Below are 9,614 nucleotides of genomic sequence, written 5' to 3' on the forward strand. Positions count from 1 at the left end.
AATCTCTTATGTAAATTGATTTTTATGTTTACATTTTCTGGAGGCTTTTGGATTATCTCTTTATCTCAGTTGGAAATATATAACTCAATGCTTTGGTAGGGATTCAGTACTCTTGAGTTATTTTATTGCTGATTTTTGACTCCCTATTTTCTTTGTGTTCTTTCTCTGGAAATCTTACCATTCAGATAATGAATATTCAAAACTTGTCTTCCAATTTTCTCACTGTGTATGTGTCTTTTCCCTTCATTTTACATTCTGGGAAATTTCTTCAAATTTACCTTTCAAACCTTCTGTTGAATTTTTCATTTCTGCTCACATATTTTAAATTTCTCAGAACCTCTTTTTCCTTGAATTAAAAAACAAAGCCCTTGTTCTTATTTAAAGTTTACAAAATTTTTCTTAAATCTGCCAGCATTCTGAGAGTTGAGCGGGACTGAGTTAGAGAGTTGTGGTTAAGGTCTCAGCATCATATATGTGTCTGTTTCCTTAACTCCTTTGATATCAGTTCAGAATTTCCCATCTGATCATGATTTGGTATGTCCCATTCCAAAGAACATTTGCTTTTACCACTTCTGGGGGGCAGTAGAAGTGTGACCATTTGTACAAAGCAAGGTATTCTTGCCTAAAAAAAAATCCCATAGACAGAGGAACCTGTCGAGCTACAGTCGAAAGGGTTGCAAAAAGTCAGACACTACTGAATACAAGGCTTTGGAGAATTACTTGGTGAAAATCTGGTTGGTTCTGTTTTCTCACTGCCACTATAGGAATCAGTTCCCTAGGTCTGCTATTATTTCCCATTGCTCTATTTGCTCCCCATCTTCCAATGTGTTGCCAAGATCTTGTCTGACATCATTCTCATTCTTATAAGATTATAACTAAATAAAGCTCCTTTTTACTGTTATTTAGTTGGCTTTTGAGAATACTTTAAAGTAGATGGCTGTGTTCTATCAACCATCTTTGCACAGAAGTCTTTAAATGATATATTTTATGGATTATATTTATATAATGCAATAATATCAAGCATACAGCTTGTACATTTTCTTTTTGGAAGAAACAAATATTTTGAAAACTCTTGTCAATGTTCAACTCATTGGTATAATAACATATATTACAAATGCCATTAAAATTGTAGATTTCATAAAGTTATGTAGAGGGACCATGCAAATTTCATTATAAAGAGGATTTGCGATGGGAATGTTTCTCAGTCCCAGCACTACTGCCATTTTGAGCTGAATAATTAATTTTGTATTGTGGAGGATTGTTCTGCATTGTAAGATGTTTAGCAGCATCTGTGGCCTCCACATTCTGAGGTTCCAGCAGCATCCCCAAGTCGGAAAAGCTAAAATGTCTCCAGACATTGCAAATGTTCCCAGGGGCAAAATGCCCCAACTGAGAACATTATGGTAAGATATAGTGCAAAAGTTGGCAAACATATTCTGTAAAGGGTCAGATAGTAAATATTTTCAGCTTGGTGGGTGATATTGTTTCTATCAAAGCTGTTCAACTCTGCTATTATAGAGTGAAAACAGCCACAAAGAATATGGAAACAAATGGGCATGGCTGTGTTCCATTAAAACTTTATTTATAAAACTAGGCAGCAGACCATATTTAGTCTATGGATGAGAGTTTGCCAACTTCTGGTGTTGCACAAAGAGTAAAGATTTTGGGGATAGAGCTGGATTTAAGCCACTTACTGGCTACATGGTGCCAGGTAAACTTAATGGAAATAATAATGCCTATTTCTTGGGGTTGTAGTGAGGATCAGATGCAAATTTAAATGAGAACATTTGTAAGATATAATAATATTATTCACCTTTTGTGATCCTTATCAAATAAATACTGTTCATAAATAAAACAACAACCCCCTGTAAAGTCAAATGTACCTTCTCCCTGCACCAGATGGTGAGCTTCTAGAAGCCAGCAAATGAATCATTGATTTATTTTTATGTCTTTGGTCCACCAGTGTCTGGCACAATGTTCTTGGTTATGAAATATCTGATGAAGAATCAAGTAACCTGGTGTATTTTGTGCACTAAATGCAGTTTTATTTCATATTTATGTTTCTACTATTTCTCAAGGAGAAATACATTTTCAATAACTCTGAAAAAATCAACTTTCATCACTAATAGACATGTTAAAATAATTTGTCTGACAATTTATAGAACAAATGATTTTTACAAATACTTGTAAAAAAACAGTTTGTACTTTGCCACAGACTCCAAAAGAGTTGAAATGAAGCATTTTTCAATTAAGTATATGCTATTAGGAGCACAAAAAAATAATGATATGGTTTTATTATATTAGATACTAGAATTGATTATCTTTTAAGCATATTAGCATAAAAAATGTACTTCTTACTGTTCTTACCTAAATTTAAAAAACTGACCCTGCTTTTAGGGTCTAACAATTTACTGCAAGTATTTACAGCACTTTTTTTTCCTGCTGAAATATCTACAATAAAATAAATATAAATAATTGAGATATTGAGACAGACTTATTCTGCTTCCTATCGTGAAGATGAATAAGTCAAAATAATGGAATGGAGTCAAGAGGCAGAAGACTTTGGGTTTCCAGGACCATGACTAGGTTTTGATTTTTTCTTAATGGCCAGACCACGGGGCTTGTGGGATCTTAGTTCCCCAATCAGGGACTGAACCCAGGCCTCAGAAGTGAAAGCCTCGAGTCCCAACTACTGGCCTGCCAGGGAATTCTTTAGATTGAAAGATTTTGATCTTTACATATTCCCTTATGTCCAGTGAATTTGTAGGATGTGGACAATTTAAGATATTGCTAAGCCTTGGAAGAAATGAGTGACTGTACCCTGAAACAACTTTGGAGAATGGTTTTAGAGGGAGTCTGCTAATTCTAGAAACTGCTAAGGGAGCTGAGTCCTGTCTTGGGAAGAAAGGAAAAATGTTGAGTGCTTCAAAGTAACTCTGATACCTCTTAATTCCTGAACTTGGAAACCAGTTTGGATACTGCTCACATTTCACATTCACTGGTTGCTTTCTTGTCGGGTATGGAAAGAAAAGAGTAAGCAACACTACATAGGCCAACGTAAGGCATCAGAAGCCAAACTCATGGCAGGATAGCCCCACTGTGTGGGGAGGGTCTGGATCCAGATTGGGGGTGGATAACCAAGGCAGCTGCTAAAGACACTGATCTGCTAGTCAAACTGCAATATTACAGTAAGAAAATCAGAAATATGATGCCATATTTACTAATGATAATCTGTACAGAGATAGTGGTGTGACCTATAGAAAATTTAATTTGCCTCCTCTCTTTCTCCTGTAGCAAGATTCCCACGAGCATCTTTGGGGTCTGACGTTGGCAGTGTGACTCCTTAGGCAAGAGTAGAAGTCATTTGTTTTCCCTTTCCTAGAAGAATGCATAGGCCTTCGTGATCCTAATGCCTAGGACACTCCATGTTTCTGATGAGGCATAAGGCTCTATTACATAAAGAACAGTAGAATGGCAACCTTTTTGGGAAATGTGGTAAGAAAAGTGAGAGACAGTACCGATGAGATAGACAGACAGATACAGTGAAACACCTCCCAGAGCCTTCACTCCCACTCCAGGACCAAGACTGCTGACTGAACACAATTGATTCACTCTCCAAGAATTACTCTGACTAAGCAAAACTGTTTCTCTCATGCTTAAACTTCTCTTTTTTGGCAGCCTGTATCTGATACCTGGTCAGTGTGCGTGTATGAACATCTGACCCTTTTACCTCCAATGGGGCAACTCCAGTTCTAGAAGCTCCTATCGCAACTGCCTCACAGTTCCTCTTCCTCCTCCGCTCCATTTCTTTCCTCATTCCTAACAGGTGTAGTTCCCAAGGGCACGTCTCAGTAAACATCCCACATGCAAATCTTATGGTTTCATTATTTATTTATTTATTTTCTGTGGGACTTGACCTGCAAAAGTAGACTCTAGAGGAGTTCCAAGGAAGACGGTCGTTTTGGAGCTTGTTCACCTACCAGCAGGAGCAATTGCACTCTTGAGCTTTAAGGGAAATAGCAGTTATAGGCACTGTGGTATTGGGTGATTGTTGCTGGGTCCACTGATGCACTAGAGAAAGATGCTAAAAGGCTAAGAACGATTAATTACAAATAGAAGTTTAAGCGTGAAAGCCTAGGGGCCTCTGTGTTAGTTTACTAGGGTTACTATAACAAAGCACTAAAGACTGGGTGGCTTAAATAACAAAAATTTATTTTTTCACTGTTCTGGAGGCTAGAACTCAAGGTGTCAGCAGAGTTGATTCCTTCTGTGAAGGAATCTGTTTCAGGAAGGATCTGTTCCAGGGTGCTCTCCTTGACATGTAGATGGCCTTCTTCATGTTCACATGGCATTCTTCCTTCAAAGATGCTTGCGAAAACTTTTCCTCTTCTTATAAGAGCAGCAGTCATTGGATTAGGACTCAATCAAATTATTATTATTTTAACTTAATTATCCCTTTAAAGAGTATGTCTCCAAATACAGCCACATTCTGTCGTACCAGGGGTGAGGATTTGATTACATGAATTTTTAGAGGACACAGTTCAGCCCAAAATCATCTCCCTGGCAACAAAAAGAGATTTTCATCTCATCTATAGCCAACGTAATAGCTCAAAAGAATGTTGGATTTTCAGCCATGGCTTGTAACCTGGGATGAATACAGCTAAATTGATTAAAAATGCCTCACTTCCTAGAGTGACATGGGCCTTAGGAGGGGACTACTCCTCCTTGGCAAAGGCTGGTTCTTCCCACTTGCTTGAACATGTTGCAGAGAATTTTGCCTGCAAGATAATAAGGGAACTACTTTCACTTTCTCTTCTGTCTGTCACTTCAACAACAACATAAGCCAGCTGGAAATGAGCTGAGCCTGCCAAAGGAGGGAAGGTCGATACCCACAAAAGGTATAAGGATTAATCAGTATATACTGGCAGGACCAGGAGAGAAGGCATAGCACTGTACTAGAGGAGAAGGCAGGTGTAAAGGATACTTTACTTTTATCCTCTACACTCAGTACTCCTGACCCTAGATGTATGAGATTTTTTCCCATGCCAAGCAACTTTCAAATTTGTAATGGACTCTGACCAGGTGTCTTATGAATTTAACTCAACCCTGACACTAAGTATCTGTTAGTACAGACCCTACAGGTTAAGGGGTCAGTCTCACAAGACTGTTTCTGTTTTAGATGCCAGTCACAAGTCCCAGTCGTCTTCTGCATCTCTGACCTACCAGCTATGTACCATAGGTTACAACAACCACCTCCTTGGGTTCAACAGTTGTCTAGAGTGACTCATAGAACTCAGGAAACATTTAGTTACATTTACCAATTTATTATAAAATATTAGAATGCAGGAACAGCCTGATGGAAGAGGTATATAGGGTAAAGTATTGGTTGAAGGGGCTGCTTAAAGCTTTAGGGCCCTTCCTGGGTACAACCTCCCAGCACCTTGATATATTCACCAACATAGAGACTCATTAAATCTCATTGTTCAAGAGTTATTATGGAGCTTAATTTCTAGCCTCCACAATCCTTCTTCTCAGAAGCCAGTGGGAGCAGGGGTTAGAAATCCCATCTAACCATGTGGTTTTTCTGATGAACAACCCATCCTGAGGTTATCTAGGGGCTCCAACATAAGTCATCATATTAACATACATTCAGGTGTCTTCAAAAAGTGCTGCTTACAAATTAAAAAAAAAAAAAGATACTCCTGTCACTCAAAAAATTACCAGGATTCCTGGATCCTGGTGCCAGGAAACAAGGACAAAGAACAAATACATTTCTAATTATACCAAAGCAGAGCAGAACATACATTTGGATGATCGTTATTGATATGATAGCACTTTCTTGAATGCTGTATTTAATCCCTGCACAAGAATCCAATGTTATGGACTAAAAGTTTGTGGCCCCTCATGAAATCCATGTGTTAAAGCCTTAATCCCCAGTGTGATTGTACTTGGACATAGGGCCTATGATGAGATGATGAGAATCAAATGAGGCCATAAGGATGGGACCCTACTCTGACAGTGGTGATGATGCTGTAAGAGGGAAAGACACTGGAACTCTTAGTCTTGACCACTTCAGGACACAGCAAGAAGGAAGCCATACTCAAGCCAGAAAGAGAGCTCTCACCTGGAACTAAATTTGCTAGCACCAAAAGCAGAGACATTGCTTTGCCAACAAAGGTCCATCTAGTCAAGGCTATGGTTTTCCCAGTGGTCATGTATGGACATGAGAGTTGGACTGTGAAGAAAGCTGAGTGCTGAAGAATTGATGCTTTTGAACTGTGGTGTTGGAGAAAACTCTTGAGAGTCCCTTGGACTGCAAGGAGATCCAACCAGTCTATTCTAAAGGAGATCAGCCTTGGGTGTTCTTTGGAAGGAATGATGCTAAAGCTGAAACTCCAGTACTTTGGCCACCTCACGTGAAGAGTTGACTCATTGGAAAAGACTCTGATGCTGGGAGGGATTGAGGGCAGGAGGAGAAGGGGATGACAGAGGATGAGATGGCTGGATGGCATCACCGACTCGATGGACAAGAGTTTGGGTGAACCCCGGGAGATGGTGATGGACAGGGAGGCCTGGAGTGCTGCAATTCATGGGTTGCAAAGAGTCGGACACGACTGAGTGACTGAACTGAACTGATCTTGAACTTCCAGGCTTTAGAATTGTGAGAGAATAAGTTTCTATTTTTTAAGCCCACCCAGTCTGTGGAATTTTGTTATTGCCTCTCAAACTAAGATTCCCTGGGGAGGGTATGAACCCACTGCTTGGTAGAACATGCATAAGACTGGATCTTGAGGGTGATAGATCAAGAAAGAAAGAAATTAAAGTTAGGTAAAAGAGTTTATTGCTGTGGAAACAGTCTCCTGTGATACAGAATTCAGTGCTGGTATGATCCCAGGGGATGTTATTAATCTAACACTGGGTTGACCCTTGAAAATATGGAGAAGTGTTGGTACACTAAATGAAGCAGAAATGTCGAAACTTTTGTGTAAAGGAAAAGATCAAAAGTCTCAGGGAATTGAACCTGCTATAATGGACTTACTGTATGGCCAGAAAACCCACTAATTGACTATGTTCAGTGGAAAAGTCTGAGGATACTTCCCTTACCAAAATGATAAGCAATGTGCTAACGAGAAAGCACCAGAAGTATGAAGGGGGTTGTCCTTTGTAGGTCAGCTCTGATTTAGAGAGATGCTATCATGCAGTTGGGCTCCCTGATGGCAATGTAGATGATATGATTCTATAAAAATAAATGCCAGTTGATGATGCTTAACTGGCAAAAGCAAAGTGGGTGCATTTGTTATAATGAGAAGTGAGGTCCAAGTGGAACTAGGGGGCCTGACCTAAAAACAACTATGGGTATGGTGAAGAGAGCTTGTCATTCCCTGCGGCAGTATAAATTGTCAGCCAACAAGGGTATTGTTCAGTCACGTACAACAGAAGAAGACAAGGATGGATGCTCAGCAGGTAGCAGACAATTGCTTCAATCAAAATTCATCATGTCTTGATGAGCTTCCAAAACGGAGCCAGTTCTCAGAACCAAGACCCACTGAAAAGAGGGAGATGGTGAATCCTTATAATGAAGGACCTTCTGAAACCACAGCAAGTATGCTCAGTCATGATTACTCCAAGGATCCCTCAAAGGCAACTATAATCACTTACTCAAATCTTCATGTAATGAGAACAGAAGGATATAAATCCCTTTTCGGGACTTTTAGATGTAAGATCTGAGTTGACAGGATAGGGTGTGGACATATAAGGACTAAGTATGAAGAGAATGTGGACTCGGGTCTTCTGGCTTACTGGTCTTCTGAGTCCATGACCAGGGAGCCATTTACCTTTGGTCCCTGAATGAGTGCTTGGCATATACTTGATAATCTGAAGAACTCCTGAATTGACTCGTTATCATGTGCTCTGATTGATTGACCAAGTGACCTGAAAAGCCTCCAGCCCTGAGTGAGACACAGCCATCAGGACAGGGCTCAGCAGCAGGCCCAGCCTGTGATCAAAATAAATGATCCTGCAGACCTTATGGAATTAGAGATATATGTACTGGGGAAAGGCACTTGTAGTGCTTGACTGGTTGATCAAAGGATAGAATGGGAAAATCCAGGAATAAGTGTTTTGGGGAGAAAGATCATTCTAACTAGCCACTTGGTAGGAACTTGATTATGTTGAACCTCTTCCATCCTGCAAATGGCAGGTATTTATTTTGAGAGAAATCGTCTCTCAAATTATTTTTTTTTTGAGAGAAATTTTGGGTGTGAGTATACTTTTCCTGCCCACAGGGCTTTAGCCAGCATCACTGAGGACCAAACAATTTGATCCAGTGGCATGAAACTTACCTAACCTTGTATCAGACCAAAGGACTTGTTCTATAGAAAAGGGGATGTGATAGTTAACGCATTACCATGGAATCCACTATTATTATATAAACCATACCACTCAGAAACTGATGGCCTGATGGAGAGATGGGATGATTCTCTGAAGGCTAAGATGAGGTACTGGATTAGAGACTAGTCTCTGCAGGGATGAGGGGCTATTCCCCAGGCTCTAAATCATCGACTATGATACAGGGAGATACATTGCGGTGTCCCAAACAGGAGGAATACTTGGTCCAGGAACCAAGGGGTAGAAGTAGGAGTGGTCCTGATGTCATTGCAACCAATGATCCCTTGGGGAATTTGTGGTTTCTGTGACCCTAGCCTCTGTAGGTTTTAAAATTTCTGTGTCATAGAAGGGGAGCATTTCCACCAGGGCACAGTGAGTGTCCCATTAAACTGCACACTACGGCTGCTAATCTATCATTTTTAGGTCCTTGTGCCAAAGATAAGCAGACAATGCACAGAATCACCTTTTCTGAATGATCAGGGATAACTGACCCTGGTTATTCAGAAAAGGTAAAATTGCTGTTGCACAGTGAGGGCAGGGAAGAGTTTGTTTGGCGCTGGATGATCCACTGGGACATGACCTGGCACACACTTACCCATCTTGATGGCACTTGGACAAATGCCCAGGCATGAGAAAGGCATGCTAATAGGAGGCCAGACCCCTCAAAGATGAGAGTCTTGGTTACCCAACTAAGTAAATTACTAAGAGCAAGAGAGGCACTAATCAAGGATATGAGGAATCTGAAATGAGTGGCAAAAGAGGGAAAAGAGGAGTACCAGCTGCAGTGGTGGGGGCTGTAGTTGTCCTATTAACCTTCATCTCGTAAGTTACTTTAGGAAAAGAGATCAGTCCAATCCAGACAAATAGGTTTGTTTGTTTGTTTGTTTGTTTGTTTTTCCCCAGAGAGGATGAGCTCTTTATATAAGAGGCAAATAGCACACAAAGACTAGGAGGTAGCAGATGCTGTGTTGTATCACCTTGACTCCCCACTGGGATGGAGGACTCATTCTTTAGCTGTCAGGAAGGTTGGCCACTGATGGTCGTAGCTGAATCCCTCTTTGGAGAACTGCTTTCCATTTGAAGGAGGTTGCTTTGTTCAAAGTTTACATTCCTTCTGTGGAGGGAGCTCATAACCATAAACGGATTGATGGAGGGGTACAGAACCAGGACCTTTGCCTTAGCTGGACCAAGTCTGAAGGGCCACTCTAACTCCAGAACTCCTCATC

Source organism: Ovis canadensis, chromosome 2, assembly GCF_042477335.2.
Source record: "Ovis canadensis isolate MfBH-ARS-UI-01 breed Bighorn chromosome 2, ARS-UI_OviCan_v2, whole genome shotgun sequence".
Lineage (NCBI taxonomy): Eukaryota > Metazoa > Chordata > Mammalia > Artiodactyla > Bovidae > Ovis > Ovis canadensis.